The sequence below is a fragment of the Chanodichthys erythropterus genome, chromosome 20, assembly GCF_024489055.1.
Source record: "Chanodichthys erythropterus isolate Z2021 chromosome 20, ASM2448905v1, whole genome shotgun sequence".
Taxonomy (NCBI): domain Eukaryota; kingdom Metazoa; phylum Chordata; class Actinopteri; order Cypriniformes; family Xenocyprididae; genus Chanodichthys; species Chanodichthys erythropterus.
Genome location: NC_090240.1, coordinates 530,050 through 544,599, shown reverse-complemented (window position 1 = coordinate 544,599; position 14,550 = coordinate 530,050). Strand labels below are relative to the sequence as shown.

General features: G+C 47.4%; 9 non-coding genes across 9 annotated transcripts; all 9 read left to right on the top strand.

The window, feature by feature from the left end:
• Positions 1-184: 184 nt before the first annotated feature.
• Positions 185-375, top strand: LOC137010195 (U2 spliceosomal RNA). The gene has a single exon (XR_010893268.1). It is a non-coding gene; the product is annotated as a U2 spliceosomal RNA (small nuclear RNA).
• Positions 376-2,374: 1,999 nt separating this feature from the next.
• LOC137009939 (U1 spliceosomal RNA) lies at positions 2,375-2,538 on the top strand. Its single transcript, XR_010893025.1, has one exon. It is a non-coding gene; the product is annotated as a U1 spliceosomal RNA (small nuclear RNA).
• Positions 2,539-3,404: 866 nt separating this feature from the next.
• On the top strand, positions 3,405-3,595 carry LOC137010194 (U2 spliceosomal RNA). The gene has a single exon (XR_010893267.1). It is a non-coding gene; the product is annotated as a U2 spliceosomal RNA (small nuclear RNA).
• Positions 3,596-5,691: 2,096 nt separating this feature from the next.
• On the top strand, positions 5,692-5,855 carry LOC137009938 (U1 spliceosomal RNA). Its single transcript, XR_010893024.1, has one exon. It is a non-coding gene; the product is annotated as a U1 spliceosomal RNA (small nuclear RNA).
• Positions 5,856-6,720: 865 nt separating this feature from the next.
• LOC137010191 (U2 spliceosomal RNA) lies at positions 6,721-6,911 on the top strand. The gene has a single exon (XR_010893265.1). It is a non-coding gene; the product is annotated as a U2 spliceosomal RNA (small nuclear RNA).
• A 2,094-nt stretch (positions 6,912-9,005) lies between these two features.
• On the top strand, positions 9,006-9,169 carry LOC137009937 (U1 spliceosomal RNA). Its single transcript, XR_010893023.1, has one exon. It is a non-coding gene; the product is annotated as a U1 spliceosomal RNA (small nuclear RNA).
• An 863-nt stretch (positions 9,170-10,032) lies between these two features.
• On the top strand, positions 10,033-10,223 carry LOC137010190 (U2 spliceosomal RNA). The gene has a single exon (XR_010893264.1). It is a non-coding gene; the product is annotated as a U2 spliceosomal RNA (small nuclear RNA).
• Positions 10,224-12,319: 2,096 nt separating this feature from the next.
• On the top strand, positions 12,320-12,483 carry LOC137009936 (U1 spliceosomal RNA). The gene has a single exon (XR_010893022.1). It is a non-coding gene; the product is annotated as a U1 spliceosomal RNA (small nuclear RNA).
• Positions 12,484-13,345: 862 nt separating this feature from the next.
• On the top strand, positions 13,346-13,536 carry LOC137010189 (U2 spliceosomal RNA). The gene has a single exon (XR_010893263.1). It is a non-coding gene; the product is annotated as a U2 spliceosomal RNA (small nuclear RNA).
• The last annotated feature ends 1,014 nt before the right edge of the window (positions 13,537-14,550 follow it).

The following is a 14,550-nucleotide window of genomic DNA, read 5'->3' as shown; positions in this document are numbered from 1 at the left end:
GCTTTTGTGGAGGTCGATGGAAAAACCTAGGACCAGTTCGCGAAAGCAGGTTGTTTCAAATCATCTCCACTATTTAACAAACGATCTGATCGACAGCAGTGGTCCTAGAGGCAAAGTACGAAACCCACCGCGGCCCAGATGGGCGTCGCCTTTGCCGGCTCTGCCCCCACTGCTTGGCAACGGCATCGCTTCTCGGCCTTTTGGCTAAGATCAAGTGTAGTATCTGTTCTTATCAGTTTAATATCTGATACGTCTCCTATCTGGGGACTACATATTAAATGGATTTTTGGCTCATGGAGCCGGAACCGGGGCTTGCTCCGTCCACTCCACGCATCGACCTGGTATTGCAGTGTCTCCAGGAACGGTGTGCTTCCCCTTTTGGGGGACTGCAAATCGTTGTGGTTAATAGCAGAGGGAATGTCGCTGGAGCTTCACAAGGAGTCTCTATGTACCTGCGGTGGGGTGGCTGGCAGGGTGGCACCGTCTCGCACCCTTATGAAACGGTCGCCGTTGTTCCAAAGCAGCGGTTCCCAAACCAGCACTGCACGTCTTGAATGTCACTCTTGTCTGATGCGCCCGTCTGAGGTCTTGGAGTCTTTACCAACGAGCTGATGAGTTGGATCGGGTGTGTTTGATCAGGGAGACATCTAATCAAACACGCCTGACTGATGGGAACCACTGGTCTAAAGGACCGCAGCTCGTGTACAGGTGCTGGTCATATAATTAGAATGTCATCAAAAAGTTGATTTATTTCACTAATTCCTTTCAAAAAGTGAAACTTGTATATATCATATTCATTCATTACACACAGACTGAGAGGTTTCACATGTTTATTTCTTTTCATTTTGATGAGTATAGCTGACAACTATGGAAAATCCCAAAGTCACTATCTCAGAAAATTAGAATATTGTGAAAAGGTTCAATATTGAAGACACCTGGTGCCACACACTCTTATCAGCTAATTAACTCAAAACACCTGCAAAGGCCTTTAAATGGTCTCTCAGTCTAGTTCTGTAGGCTACACAGTCATGGGGAAGACTGCTGACTTGACAGTTGTCCAAAAGACGACCACTGACACCTTGCACAAGGAGGCCAAGACACAAAAGGTCATTGCAAAAGAGGCTGGCTGTTCGCAGAGCTCTGTGTCCAAGCACATTAATAGAGAGGCGAAGGGAAGGAAAAGATGTGGTAGAAAAAAAGTGTACTAGCAATAGGGATAACCGCACCCTGGAGAGGACTGTGAAACAGAACCCATTCAAAAATGTGGGGGAGATTCACAAAGAGTGGACTGCAGCTGGAGTCAGTGCTTCAAGAACCCCTACGCACAGACGTATGCAAGACATGGTTTTCAGCTGTCTCGTTCCTTGTGTCAAGCCACTCTTGAACAACAGACAGCGTCAGAGGCGCCTCGGCAAAAAGGACTGGACTGCTGCTGAGTGGTCCAAAGTTACGTTCTCTGATGAAAGTCAATTTGGCATTTCCTTTGGAAATCGGGGTCCCAGAGTCTGGAGGAAGAGAGGAGAGGCACACAATCCACGTCGCTTGAGGGCCAGCCTAAAGTTTCCACAGTCAGTGATGGTTTGGGGTGCCATGTCATCTGCTGGTGTTGGCCCACTGTGTTTTCTGAGGTCCAAGGTCAACGCAGCCGTATACCAGGAAGTTTTAGAGCACTTCATGCTTCCTGCTGCTGACCAACTTTATGGAGATGCAGATTTCATTTCCCAACAGGACTTGGCACCTGCACACAGTGCCAAAGCTACCAGTACCCGGTTTAAGGACCATGGTATCCCTGTTCTTAATTGGCCAGCAAACTCGCCTGACCTTAACCCCATAGAAAATCTACGGGGTATTGTGAAGAGGAAGATGCCATATGCCAGACCCAACAATTAAGAAGAGCTGAAGGCCACTATCAGAGCAACCTGGGCTCTCATAACACCTGAGCAGTGCCACAGACCGATCGACTCCATGACTGGAGATTTCTAAAAATCCTTTCTTTGTATTGGTCTTAAGTAATATTCTAAATTTGCTGAGATACCGGATTTGGGATTTTCCTTAGTTGTCAGTTATAATCATCAAAATTAAAAGAAATAAACATTTGAAATATATCAGTCTGTGTGCAATGTACATAATATACAAGTTTGACTTTTTGAAAGGAATTAGTGAAAGAAATCAACTTTTTGATGACATTCTAATCATACGACCAGCACCTGTAGGTGCTTGGCAGTTTGCCGGCTTGAAGGCATGGTCACGGAAATCGCAGTCAAGTAATGGAAGGGACACGCCCTTCCTTTGCTTGGGGTGGGGGAGGGGGGTCACCGTTGATGAGGACGGCAAAGAGGGATAGGGTAGCCTCTGACTGGAGGCCTGGGGACTCATACTTACCTGGCAGGGGAGACACCATGATCAGGAAGGTGGTTCACCCAGGGCGAGGCTCGGCCATTGCACTCCGGTTGTGCTGACCCCTGCGAATTCCCCAAATGTGGGAATCTCGACTGCATAATTTATGGTAGTGGGGGACTGCGTTCGCGCTCTCCCCTGGACATACTGGTTGAAAGAAGATTAGGTGGTGCCGAGAGAACCTGTGGTTTCTAACAGTCGTAGCGTTGTCTGTGGCTCCGTGTGTGTTTGCACGCCCCTTTTATGGAATCGGGTGTTGCGTGCGCTCGCCTGGTTTCGCAAAGTTCTGAGTTTTCCTTCAGGGACGACAGGCTTTTGGGGGCACTCGACCATGGCCGTTTTCTAAATGACCCCGTGGTCGCTATTGTCACGACCGGCTCAAAGCCGTGACAAATGAAACGGAGGACATAGGCAGCTTGGTAGGTTGCAACGAAAAGAGATTTATCAGCATAAATAAGAAAATATATGAAACAAGAAATCAACAAAACCAAACACAATTTCTGTCAGACACATCAATAACCAAACATCAGACAGAACCACATTTAAATGAATAAGGAACTCAAAATAAACAAAGACCAAAATCAAAACCAAAGCACCCAGGAGCAAGCAACACACCACGCCAAACAAAGCCCAAGCTTTATAGAGGGAAGCACGGGTGTACATGGTTCACTTGATGAGTCTCCCAGCCACACCCACTGGCCGGCCGTAGCAGGAAGAACGAGGGACTCGTCACACTATCCAAATGTTAAAGTTGAGCTTTTCCCCCCCCCCCCCCCCTCCTGATCAAGAACGACCTAGGGAGTCCAGAGAATTGTACTGCGGTGCTTTTGTGGAGGTCGATGGAAAAACCTAGGACCAGTTCGCGAAAGCAGGTTGTTTCAAATCATCTCCACTATTTAACAAACGATCTGATCGACAGCAGTGGTCCTAGAGGCAAAGTACGAAACCCACCGCGGCCCAGATGGGCGTCGCCTTTGCCGGCTCTGCCCCCACTGCTTGGCAACGGCATCGCTTCTCGGCCTTTTGGCTAAGATCAAGTGTAGTATCTGTTCTTATCAGTTTAATATCTGATACGTCTCCTATCTGGGGACTACATATTAAATGGATTTTTGGCTCATGGAGCCGGAACCGGGGCTTGCTCCGTCCACTCCACGCATCGACCTGGTATTGCAGTGTCTCCAGGAACGGTGTGCTTCCCCTTTTGGGGGACTGCAAATCGTTGTGGTTAATAGCAGAGGGAATGTCGCTGGAGCTTCACAAGGAGTCTCTATGTACCTGCGGTGGGGTGGCTGGCAGGGTGGCACCGTCTCGCACCCTTATGAAACGGTCGCCGTTGTTCCAAAGCAGCGGTTCCCAAACCAGCACTGCACGTCTTGAATGTCACTCTTGTCTGATGCGCCCGTCTGAGGTCTTGGAGTCTTTACCAACGAGCTGATGAGTTGGATCGGGTGTGTTTGATCAGGGAGACATCTAATCAAACACGCCTGACTGATGGGAACCACTGGTCTAAAGGACCGCAGCTCGTGTACAGGTGCTGGTCATATAATTAGAATGTCATCAAAAAGTTGATTTATTTCACTAATTCCTTTCAAAAAGTGAAACTTGTATATATCATATTCATTCATTACACACAGACTGAGAGGTTTCACATGTTTATTTCTTTTCATTTTGATGAGTATAGCTGACAACTATGGAAAATCCCAAAGTCACTATCTCAGAAAATTAGAATATTGTGAAAAGGTTCAATATTGAAGACACCTGGTGCCACACACTCTTATCAGCTAATTAACTCAAAACACCTGCAAAGGCCTTTAAATGGTCTCTCAGTCTAGTTCTGTAGGCTACACAGTCATGGGGAAGACTGCTGACTTGACAGTTGTCCAAAAGACGACCACTGACACCTTGCACAAGGAGGCCAAGACACAAAAGGTCATTGCAAAAGAGGCTGGCTGTTCGCAGAGCTCTGTGTCCAAGCACATTAATAGAGAGGCGAAGGGAAGGAAAAGATGTGGTAGAAAAAAAGTGTACTAGCAATAGGGATAACCGCACCCTGGAGAGGACTGTGAAACAGAACCCATTCAAAAATGTGGGGGAGATTCACAAAGAGTGGACTGCAGCTGGAGTCAGTGCTTCAAGAACCCCTACGCACAGACGTATGCAAGACATGGTTTTCAGCTGTCTCGTTCCTTGTGTCAAGCCACTCTTGAACAACAGACAGCGTCAGAGGCGCCTCGACAAAAAGGACTGGACTGCTGCTGAGTGGTCCAAAGTTACGTTCTCTGATGAAAGTCAATTTGGCATTTCCTTTGGAAATCGGGGTCCCAGAGTCTGGAGGAAGAGAGGAGAGGCACACAATCCACGTCGCTTGAGGGCCAGCCTAAAGTTTCCACAGTCAGTGATGGTTTGGGGTGCCATGTCATCTGCTGGTGTTGGCCCACTGTGTTTTCTGAGGTCCAAGGTCAACGCAGCCGTATACCAGGAAGTTTTAGAGCACTTCATGCTTCCTGCTGCTGACCAACTTTATGGAGATGCAGATTTCATTTCCCAACAGGACTTGGCACCTGCACACAGTGCCAAAGCTACCAGTACCCGGTTTAAGGACCATGGTATCCCTGTTCTTAATTGGCCAGCAAACTCGCCTGACCTTAACCCCATAGAAAATCTACGGGGTATTGTGAAGAGGAAGATGCCATATGCCAGACCCAACAATTAAGAAGAGCTGAAGGCCACTATCAGAGCAACCTGGGCTCTCATAACACCTGAGCAGTGCCACAGACCGATCGACTCCATGCCACGCCGCATTGCTGCAGTAATTCAGGCAAAAGGAGCCCCAACTAAGTATTGAGTGCTGCACACGCTCATACTTTTCATGTTTATAGTTTTCAGTTGGCCAAGATTTCTAAAAATCCTTTCTTTGTATTGGTCTTAAGTAATATTCTAAATTTGCTGAGATACCGGATTTGGGATTTTCCTTAGTTGTCAGTTATAATCATCAAAATTAAAAGAAATAAACATTTGAAATATATCAGTCTGTGTGCAATGTACATAATATACAAGTTTGACTTTTTGAAAGGAATTAGTGAAAGAAATCAACTTTTTGATGACATTCTAATCATACGACCAGCACCTGTAGGTGCTTGGCAGTTTGCCGGCTTGAAGGCATGGTCACGGAAATCGCAGTCAAGTAATGGAAGGGACACGCCCTTCCTTTGCTTGGGGTGGGGGAGGGGGGTCACCGTTGATGAGGACGGCAAAGAGGGATAGGGTAGCCTCTGACTGGAGGCCTGGGGACTCATACTTACCTGGCAGGGGAGACACCATGATCAGGAAGGTGGTTCACCCAGGGCGAGGCTCGGCCATTGCACTCCGGTTGTGCTGACCCCTGCGAATTCCCCAAATGTGGGAATCTCGACTGCATAATTTATGGTAGTGGGGGACTGCGTTCGCGCTCTCCCCTGGACATACTGGTTGAAAGAAGATTAGGTGGTGCCGAGAGAACCTGTGGTTTCTAACAGTCGAAGCGTTGTCTGTGGCTCCGTGTGTGTTTGCACGCCCCTTTTATGGAATCGGGTGTTGCGTGCGCTCGCCTGGTTTCGCAAAGTTCTGAGTTTTCCTTCAGGGACGACAGGCTTTTGGGGGCACTCGACCATGGCCGTTTTCTAAATGACCCCGTGGTCGCTAGTGTCACGACCGGCTCAAAGCCGTGACAAATGAAACGGAGGACATAGGCAGCTTGGTAGGTTGCAACGAAAAGAGATTTATCAGCATAAATAAGAAAATATATGAAACAAGAAATCAACAAAACCAAACACAATTTCTGTCAGACACATCAATAACCAAACATCAGACAGAACCACATTTAAATGAATAAGGAACTCAAAATAAACAAAGACCAAAATCAAAACCAAAGCACCCAGGAGCAAGCAACACACCACGCCAAACAAAGCCCAAGCTTTATAGAGGGAAGCACGGGTGTACATGGTTCACTTGATGAGTCTCCCAGCCACACCCACTGGCCGGCCGTAGCAGGAAGAACGAGGGACTCGTCACACTATCCAAATGTTAAAGTTGAGCTTTTTTTTTTTCCCCCCCCTCCTGATCAAGAACGACCTAGGGAGTCCAGAGAATTGTACTGCGGTGCTTTTGTGGAGGTCGATGGAAAAACCTAGGACCAGTTCGCGAAAGCAGGTTGTTTCAAATCATCTCCACTATTTAACAAACGATCTGATCGACAGCAGTGGTCCTAGAGGCAAAGTACGAAACCCACCGCGGCCCAGATGGGCGTCGCCTTTGCCGGCTCTGCCCCCACTGCTTGGCAACGGCATCGCTTCTCGGCCTTTTGGCTAAGATCAAGTGTAGTATCTGTTCTTATCAGTTTAATATCTGATACGTCTCCTATCTGGGGACTACATATTAAATGGATTTTTGGCTCATGGAGCCGGAACCGGGGCTTGCTCCGTCCACTCCACGCATCGACCTGGTATTGCAGTGTCTCCAGGAACGGTGTGCTTCCCCTTTTGGGGGACTGCAAATCGTTGTGGTTAATAGCAGAGGGAATGTCGCTGGAGCTTCACAAGGAGTCTCTATGTACCTGCGGTGGGGTGGCTGGCAGGGTGGCACCGTCTCGCACCCTTATGAAACGGTCGCCGTTGTTCCAAAGCAGCGGTTCCCAAACCAGCACTGCACGTCTTGAATGTCACTCTTGTCTGATGCGCCCGTCTGAGGTCTTGGAGTCTTTACCAACGAGCTGATGAGTTGGATCGGGTGTGTTTGATCAGGGAGACATCTAATCAAACACGCCTGACTGATGGGAACCACTGGTCTAAAGGACCGCAGCTCGTGTACAGGTGCTGGTCATATAATTAGAATGTCATCAAAAAGTTGATTTATTTCACTAATTCCTTTCAAAAAGTGAAACTTGTATATATCATATTCATTCATTACACACAGACTGAGAGGTTTCACATGTTTATTTCTTTTCATTTTGATGAGTATAGCTGACAACTATGGAAAATCCCAAAGTCACTATCTCAGAAAATTAGAATATTGTGAAAAGGTTCAATATTGAAGACACCTGGTGCCACACACTCTTATCAGCTAATTAACTCAAAACACCTGCAAAGGCCTTTAAATGGTCTCTCAGTCTAGTTCTGTAGGCTACACAGTCATGGGGAAGACTGCTGACTTGACAGTTGTCCAAAAGACGACCACTGACACCTTGCACAAGGAGGCCAAGACACAAAAGGTCATTGCAAAAGAGGCTGGCTGTTCGCAGAGCTCTGTGTCCAAGCACATTAATAGAGAGGCGAAGGGAAGGAAAAGATGTGGTAGAAAAAAAGTGTACTAGCAATAGGGATAACCGCACCCTGGAGAGGACTGTGAAACAGAACCCATTCAAAAATGTGGGGGAGATTCACAAAGAGTGGACTGCAGCTGGAGTCAGTGCTTCAAGAACCCCTACGCACAGACGTATGCAAGACATGGTTTTCAGCTGTCTCGTTCCTTGTGTCAAGCCACTCTTGAACAACAGACAGCGTCAGAGGCGCCTCGACAAAAGGACTGGACTGCTGCTGAGTGGTCCAAAGTTACGTTCTCTGATGAAAGTCAATTTGGCATTTCCTTTGGAAATCGGGGTCCCAGAGTCTGGAGGAAGAGAGGAGAGGCACACAATCCACGTCGCTTGAGGGCCAGCCTAAAGTTTCCACAGTCAGTGATGGTTTGGGGTGCCATGTCATCTGCTGGTGTTGGCCCACTGTGTTTTCTGAGGTCCAAGGTCAACGCAGCCGTATACCAGGAAGTTTTAGAGCACTTCATGCTTCCTGCTGCTGACCAACTTTATGGAGATGCAGATTTCATTTCCCAACAGGACTTGGCACCTGCACACAGTGCCAAAGCTACCAGTACCCGGTTTAAGGACCATGGTATCCCTGTTCTTAATTGGCCAGCAAACTCGCCTGACCTTAACCCCATAGAAAATCTACGGGGTATTGTGAAGAGGAAGATGCCATATGCCAGACCCAACAATTAAGAAGAGCTGAAGGCCACTATCAGAGCAACCTGGGCTCTCATAACACCTGAGCAGTGCCACAGACCGATCGACTCCATGCCACGCCGCATTGCTGCAGTAATTCAGGCAAAAGGAGCCCCAACTAAGTATTGAGTGCTGCACACGCTCATACTTTTCATGTTTATAGTTTTCAGTTGGCCAAGATTTCTAAAAATCCTTTCTTTGTATTGGTCTTAAGTAATATTCTAAATTTGCTGAGATACCGGATTTGGGATTTTCCTTAGTTGTCAGTTATAATCATCAAAATTAAAAGAAATAAACATTTGAAATATATCAGTCTGTGTGCAATGTACATAATATACAAGTTTGACTTTTTGAAAGGAATTAGTGAAAGAAATCAACTTTTTGATGACATTCTAATCATACGACCAGCACCTGTAGGTGCTTGGCAGTTTGCCGGCTTGAAGGCATGGTCACGGAAATCGCAGTCAAGTAATGGAAGGGACACGCCCTTCCTTTGCTTGGGGTGGGGGAGGGGGTCACCGTTGATGAGGACGGCAAAGAGGGATAGGGTAGCCTCTGACTGGAGGCCTGGGGACTCATACTTACCTGGCAGGGGAGACACCATGATCAGGAAGGTGGTTCACCCAGGGCGAGGCTCGGCCATTGCACTCCGGTTGTGCTGACCCCTGCGAATTCCCCAAATGTGGGAATCTCGACTGCATAATTTATGGTAGTGGGGGACTGCGTTCGCGCTCTCCCCTGGACATACTGGTTGAAAGAAGATTAGGTGGTGCCGAGAGAACCTGTGGTTTCTAACAGTCGTAGCGTTGTCTGTGGCTCCGTGTGTGTTTGCACGCCCCTTTTATGGAATCGGGTGTTGCGTGCGCTCGCCTGGTTTCGCAAAGTTCTGAGTTTTCCTTCAGGGACGACAGGCTTTTGGGGGCACTCGACCATGGCCGTTTTCTAAATGACCCCGTGGTCGCTATTGTCACGACCGGCTCAAAGCCGTGACAAATGAAACGGAGGACATAGGCAGCTTGGTAGGTTGCAACGAAAAGAGATTTATCAGCATAAATAAGAAAATATATGAAACAAGAAATCAACAAAACCAAACACAATTTCTGTCAGACACATCAATAACCAAACATCAGACAGAACCACATTTAAATGAATAAGGAACTCAAAATAAACAAAGACCAAAATCAAAACCAAAGCACCCAGGAGCAAGCAACACACCACGCCAAACAAAGCCCAAGCTTTATAGAGGGAAGCACGGGTGTACATGGTTCACTTGATGAGTCTCCCAGCCACACCCACTGGCCGGCCGTAGCAGGAAGAACGAGGGACTCGTCACACTATCCAAATGTTAAAGTTGAGCTTTTTTTCCCCCCCCCCTCCTGATCAAGAACGACCTAGGGAGTCCAGAGAATTGTACTGCGGTGCTTTTGTGGAGGTCGATGGAAAAACCTAGGACCAGTTCGCGAAAGCAGGTTGTTTCAAATCATCTCCACTATTTAACAAACGATCTGATCGACAGCAGTGGTCCTAGAGGCAAAGTACGAAACCCACCGCGGCCCAGATGGGCGTCGCCTTTGCCGGCTCTGCCCCCACTGCTTGGCAACGGCATCGCTTCTCGGCCTTTTGGCTAAGATCAAGTGTAGTATCTGTTCTTATCAGTTTAATATCTGATACGTCTCCTATCTGGGGACTACATATTAAATGGATTTTTGGCTCATGGAGCCGGAACCGGGGCTTGCTCCGTCCACTCCACGCATCGACCTGGTATTGCAGTGTCTCCAGGAACGGTGTGCTTCCCCTTTTGGGGGACTGCAAATCGTTGTGGTTAATAGCAGAGGGAATGTCGCTGGAGCTTCACAAGGAGTCTCTATGTACCTGCGGTGGGGTGGCTGGCAGGGTGGCACCGTCTCGCACCCTTATGAAACGGTCGCCGTTGTTCCAAAGCAGCGGTTCCCAAACCAGCACTGCACGTCTTGAATGTCACTCTTGTCTGATGCGCCCGTCTGAGGTCTTGGAGTCTTTACCAACGAGCTGATGAGTTGGATCGGGTGTGTTTGATCAGGGAGACATCTAATCAAACACGCCTGACTGATGGGAACCACTGGTCTAAAGGACCGCAGCTCGTGTACAGGTGCTGGTCATATAATTAGAATGTCATCAAAAAGTTGATTTATTTCACTAATTCCTTTCAAAAAGTGAAACTTGTATATATCATATTCATTCATTACACACAGACTGAGAGGTTTCACATGTTTATTTCTTTTCATTTTGATGAGTATAGCTGACAACTATGGAAAATCCCAAAGTCACTATCTCAGAAAATTAGAATATTGTGAAAAGGTTCAATATTGAAGACACCTGGTGCCACACACTCTTATCAGCTAATTAACTCAAAACACCTGCAAAGGCCTTTAAATGGTCTCTCAGTCTAGTTCTGTAGGCTACACAGTCATGGGGAAGACTGCTGACTTGACAGTTGTCCAAAAGACGACCACTGACACCTTGCACAAGGAGGCCAAGACACAAAAGGTCATTGCAAAAGAGGCTGGCTGTTCGCAGAGCTCTGTGTCCAAGCACATTAATAGAGAGGCGAAGGGAAGGAAAAGATGTGGTAGAAAAAAAAGTGTACTAGCAATAGGGATAACCGCACCCTGGAGAGGACTGTGAAACAGAACCCATTCAAAAATGTGGGGGAGATTCACAAAGAGTGGACTGCAGCTGGAGTCAGTGCTTCAAGAACCCCTACGCACAGACGTATGCAAGACATGGTTTTCAGCTGTCTCGTTCCTTGTGTCAAGCCACTCTTGAACAACAGACAGCGTCAGAGGCGCCTCGACAAAAAGGACTGGACTGCTGCTGAGTGGTCCAAAGTTACGTTCTCTGATGAAAGTCAATTTGGCATTTCCTTTGGAAATCGGGGTCCCAGAGTCTGGAGGAAGAGAGGAGAGGCACACAATCCACGTCGCTTGAGGGCCAGCCTAAAGTTTCCACAGTCAGTGATGGTTTGGGGTGCCATGTCATCTGCTGGTGTTGGCCCACTGTGTTTTCTGAGGTCCAAGGTCAACGCAGCCGTATACCAGGAAGTTTTAGAGCACTTCATGCTTCCTGCTGCTGACCAACTTTATGGAGATGCAGATTTCATTTCCCAACAGGACTTGGCACCTGCACACAGTGCCAAAGCTACCAGTACCCGGTTTAAGGACCATGGTATCCCTGTTCTTAATTGGCCAGCAAACTCGCCTGACCTTAACCCCATAGAAAATCTACGGGGTATTGTGAAGAGGAAGATGCCATATGCCAGACCCAACAATTAAGAAGAGCTGAAGGCCACTATCAGAGCAACCTGGGCTCTCATAACACCTGAGCAGTGCCACAGACCGATCGACTCCATGCCACGCCGCATTGCTGCAGTAATTCAGGCAAAAGGAGCCCCAACTAAGTATTGAGTGCTGCACACGCTCATACTTTTCATGTTTATAGTTTTCAGTTGGCCAAGATTTCTAAAAATCCTTTCTTTGTATTGGTCTTAAGTAATATTCTAAATTTGCTGAGATACCGGATTTGGGATTTTCCTTAGTTGTCAGTTATAATCATCAAAATTAAAAGAAATAAACATTTGAAATATATCAGTCTGTGTGCAATGTACATAATATACAAGTTTGACTTTTTGAAAGGAATTAGTGAAAGAAATCAACTTTTTGATGACATTCTAATCATACGACCAGCACCTGTAGGTGCTTGGCAGTTTGCCGGCTTGAAGGCATGGTCACGGAAATCGCAGTCAAGTAATGGAAGGGACACGCCCTTCCTTTGCTTGGGGTGGGGGAGGGGGTCACCGTTGATGAGGACGGCAAAGAGGGATAGGGTAGCCTCTGACTGGAGGCCTGGGGACTCATACTTACCTGGCAGGGGAGACACCATGATCAGGAAGGTGGTTCACCCAGGGCGAGGCTCGGCCATTGCACTCCGGTTGTGCTGACCCCTGCGAATTCCCCAAATGTGGGAATCTCGACTGCATAATTTATGGTAGTGGGGGACTGCGTTCGCGCTCTCCCCTGGACATACTGGTTGAAAGAAGATTAGGTGGTGCCGAGAGAACCTGTGGTTTCTAACAGTCGTAGCGTTGTCTGTGGCTCCGTGTGTGTTTGCACGCCCCTTTTATGGAATCGGGTGTTGCGTGCGCTCGCCTGGTTTCGCAAAGTTCTGAGTTTTCCTTCAGGGACGACAGGCTTTTGGGGGCACTCGACCATGGCCGTTTTCTAAATGACCCCGTGGTCGCTAGTGTCACGACCGGCTCAAAGCCGTGACAAATGAAACGGAGGACATAGGCAGCTTGGTAGGTTGCAACGAAAAGAGATTTATCAGCATAAATAAGAAAATATATGAAACAAGAAATCAACAAAACCAAACACAATTTCTGTCAGACACATCAATAACCAAACATCAGACAGAACCACATTTAAATGAATAAGGAACTCAAAATAAACAAAGACCAAAATCAAAACCAAAGCACCCAGGAGCAAGCAACACACCACGCCAAACAAAGCCCAAGCTTTATAGAGGGAAGCACGGGTGTACATGGTTCACTTGATGAGTCTCCCAGCCACACCCACTGGCCGGCCGTAGCAGGAAGAACGAGGGACTCGTCACACTATCCAAATGTTAAAGTTGAGCTTTTTTTTTTCCCCCCTCCTGATCAAGAACGACCTAGGGAGTCCAGAGAATTGTACTGCGGTGCTTTTGTGGAGGTCGATGGAAAAACCTAGGACCAGTTCGCGAAAGCAGGTTGTTTCAAATCATCTCCACTATTTAACAAACGATCTGATCGACAGCAGTGGTCCTAGAGGCAAAGTACGAAACCCACCGCGGCCCAGATGGGCGTCGCCTTTGCCGGCTCTGCCCCCACTGCTTGGCAACGGCATCGCTTCTCGGCCTTTTGGCTAAGATCAAGTGTAGTATCTGTTCTTATCAGTTTAATATCTGATACGTCTCCTATCTGGGGACTACATATTAAATGGATTTTTGGCTCATGGAGCCGGAACCGGGGCTTGCTCCGTCCACTCCACGCATCGACCTGGTATTGCAGTGTCTCCAGGAACGGTGTGCTTCCCCTTTTGGGGGACTGCAAATCGTTGTGGTTAATAGCAGAGGGAATGTCGCTGGAGCTTCACAAGGAGTCTCTATGTACCTGCGGTGGGGTGGCTGGCAGGGTGGCACCGTCTCGCACCCTTATGAAACGGTCGCCGTTGTTCCAAAGCAGCGGTTCCCAAACCAGCACTGCACGTCTTGAATGTCACTCTTGTCTGATGCGCCCGTCTGAGGTCTTGGAGTCTTTACCAACGAGCTGATGAGTTGGATCGGGTGTGTTTGATCAGGGAGACATCTAATCAAACACGCCTGACTGATGGGAACCACTGGTCTAAAGGACCGCAGCTCGTGTACAGGTGCTGGTCATATAATTAGAATGTCATCAAAAAGTTGATTTATTTCACTAATTCCTTTCAAAAAGTGAAACTTGTATATATCATATTCATTCATTACACACAGACTGAGAGGTTTCACATGTTTATTTCTTTTCATTTTGATGAGTATAGCTGACAACTATGGAAAATCCCAAAGTCACTATCTCAGAAAATTAGAATATTGTGAAAAGGTTCAATATTGAAGACACCTGGTGCCACACACTCTTATCAGCTAATTAACTCAAAACACCTGCAAAGGCCTTTAAATGGTCTCTCAGTCTAGTTCTGTAGGCTACACAGTCATGGGGAAGACTGCTGACTTGACAGTTGTCCAAAAGACGACCACTGACACCTTGCACAAGGAGGCCAAGACACAAAAGGTCATTGCAAAAGAGGCTGGCTGTTCGCAGAGCTCTGTGTCCAAGCACATTAATAGAGAGGCGAAGGGAAGGAAAAGATGTGGTAGAAAAAAAGTGTACTAGCAATAGGGATAACCGCACCCTGGAGAGGACTGTGAAACAGAACCCATTCAAAAATGTGGGGGAGATTCACAAAGAGTGGACTGCAGCTGGAGTCAGTGCTTCAAGAACCCCTACGCACAGACGTATGCAAGACATGGTTTTCAGCTGTCTCGTTCCTTGTGTCAAGCCACTCTTGAACAAC